This window comes from Corylus avellana, chromosome ca5 (assembly GCF_901000735.1).
Source record: "Corylus avellana chromosome ca5, CavTom2PMs-1.0".
Classification (NCBI taxonomy): Eukaryota; Viridiplantae; Streptophyta; class Magnoliopsida; order Fagales; family Betulaceae; genus Corylus; species Corylus avellana.
This window is the reverse complement of record NC_081545.1, coordinates 7,265,093-7,267,634: the sequence shown is the minus strand read 5'-3', so window position 1 is coordinate 7,267,634 and position 2,542 is coordinate 7,265,093.

The window sequence follows — 2,542 nt, the reverse complement described above, 5'->3', positions numbered from 1 at the left end:
ATGCTTCAAAGAATTAATCAAAATCATCCCATGTATCCATTCATTGACCAAATCACAAAAGGAATCCAAATTCAATTGAAACACCAGATGTATTTGTAGAACAAATCACAAGGGATATCCAATTTTTATGAGTTAAAAACCAAGTAATCAATCATATAAAATTATCTCAAATCATCACATGTATCCTTGAATCACAAGAGATATCCAAGAATCACTCCACACATTGATTAGAAGTAAAACAATTGAAATATAAAACTCAATAAAATCGGATAAATAAAGACTTACATAAAAGTGATGTCGTTCTTCATCGGTGAGGCTTCATCTCCAACCTTAGTTGAAAATTTAGCTCCACATAAAAATAAAATCAAAACCTAAACCTAAAGAAAAACTAAACTAAAAAGAGAAAAACTGTAGAATTTTGCTCTCTGAAATTATATATATTTTCTTGAATGCAAAGAAGTCTACTTATAGGCTTAGGAAAGTCCTAGAGGCCCTATTAAACCTAGATAATTCGGAGGTCTATCTCCCAGTCAAAATAGAAGTCTGAAATCGGAATAGGATTTGTCCAAATTTGTGTCCTTTATTTTTAGGGCGATTTTGGCATAGTAATCTTCCGAATTAGGAAAATCCTATTTCACAACGAATTGTATTATTTTGCGTTAGCTTTCCAATGCTGCTTGAATCACTTTAATCCGATATTTGAGAGGAAAGTTATGATCAAAATACTGAGACATATATAGAATCTGAATTTGAATCCGATCTGAAATTTTATCAAATCTGAACTTTAATCCAATATGATCTTTAATCCGATTTAACCTTTTCTTGGATTTGGTTAGACTTAACCACACCATCTAGGTCTTCTCAAAATATGTTTTCTTCCAAACTTTGCATTTTTTCATTTAAAGCTGTAGTTTTTCTTCAATAGCTTACAAAATTCTAAAAACACAAAACATTAAATAATAACACAGCTAAAGGATTAACTAGTGTAAATAAAGGGGTCTAAATATGAAATATTTGACACTTATCAAGCGCCATAACGAAGGTCGCATGGGAAGGGATAAAACATTACAACTGGTGACAGACCAGTTCTATTGGCCGAGTATGTGGAAAGAAGTAAACAAATTTGTGAAGAGCTGCAGAATGTGTCAAGTATCCAAGGGGTCGGCTACTAATGCCGGGTTATATATGCCCCTTCCCATTCCGGAAGGACCATGGACCAACGTGGGCATGGACTTCGTGCTAGGCTTACCTAAAACCCAAAATGGTAATGATTCAATCTTTGTCGTTGTTGATAGATTTTCAAAAATGGTGCATTTCATTGCATGCAAGAAGACCGCCGATGTGGTGAATGTCTCCCAAATGTATTTCAGAGAGGTCTACCGCCTCCATGGCCTGCCATTGTCTATCGTATCCGACCGCGATACAAAGTTTCTTAGCCACTTCTGGCGCTATTTGTGGAGGTTATCACATACTAAGCTAGATTTCAGCAATGCATATCATCCCCAAACGGATGGACAAACAGAGGTCGTTAACCGATCATTGGGAGCCTTACTTCGAAGCTTGGAGGGGGAAAATATCAAGTCATGGGATCAGAAATTGTTCCAAGCCGAGTTTGCCTACAACCGTTCCACTAACAAAAGCACCGGCCTTGGCCCATTTATCATAATTTATGGGAATAATCCTTGTATCCCATTGGATTTGGTACCTCTTCCCGAGTTGAAGCGACCAAATGCTATAGCTGAAGACTTAATAGCTCAGATACAAGCAGGACACAAGTTCACCATACAGAATTTACAGTAATCTACCACAAAGTATAAGGAGGATGCGGATAAAAAGCGTCGTGCCCTTGAGTTCGAGGAGGGGGATTTTGTGTGGGCTGTGTTAACTAAAGATAGGTTTTTTGCTAGCGAGAAAACAAGTTGGCCACCCATAAGATTGGTCCGGTAGAGATTATAGAGAAGATCAATTCAAATGCCTACCGGTTGAAGCTACCTAGCCATATCAAGACATCTGATGTTTTCAATGTCAAACACCTTGTTCCATTCACAGGTGATTCGCCAAATGAGAATCCGAATTCAAGGTCGAATTCTGTCCAACCTAGGGAGGATGATATAGACCAGATGGCTTGGGGGTATTTAAGGAAGACCTGAACAGATGACAGCGTGAAGGCACCCCAAAAGATGGTGACGAGGTCCCAAACTCGCGCAGCAGCAGGGTCCTCTGGAATTGCGAACGATTGCACATTGGCTGCGATCGAGCGCCCAAGTTCTAGGATTAAGATGATAATCCCTGGAACTGCGACCGATCACCCCCTCTGATTGCGATCGATCGCACGATCCAACGCATCCTTCTTGGGTAGTGCGATCGAGCGCATCTAACTTGCTATCAAGCGCACTTGGTCATATCTATTCCGCAAATGGATATCAGTGACACTTATCTTAGTTTTAATCTTTTGTTTTAAACTAGGTTTCTTTGTTAGTTGTTATTTTATCTTATCTTTCAGTTTGTTAGATCAGATTAGGTTCTTTAATAGTCTTCTATT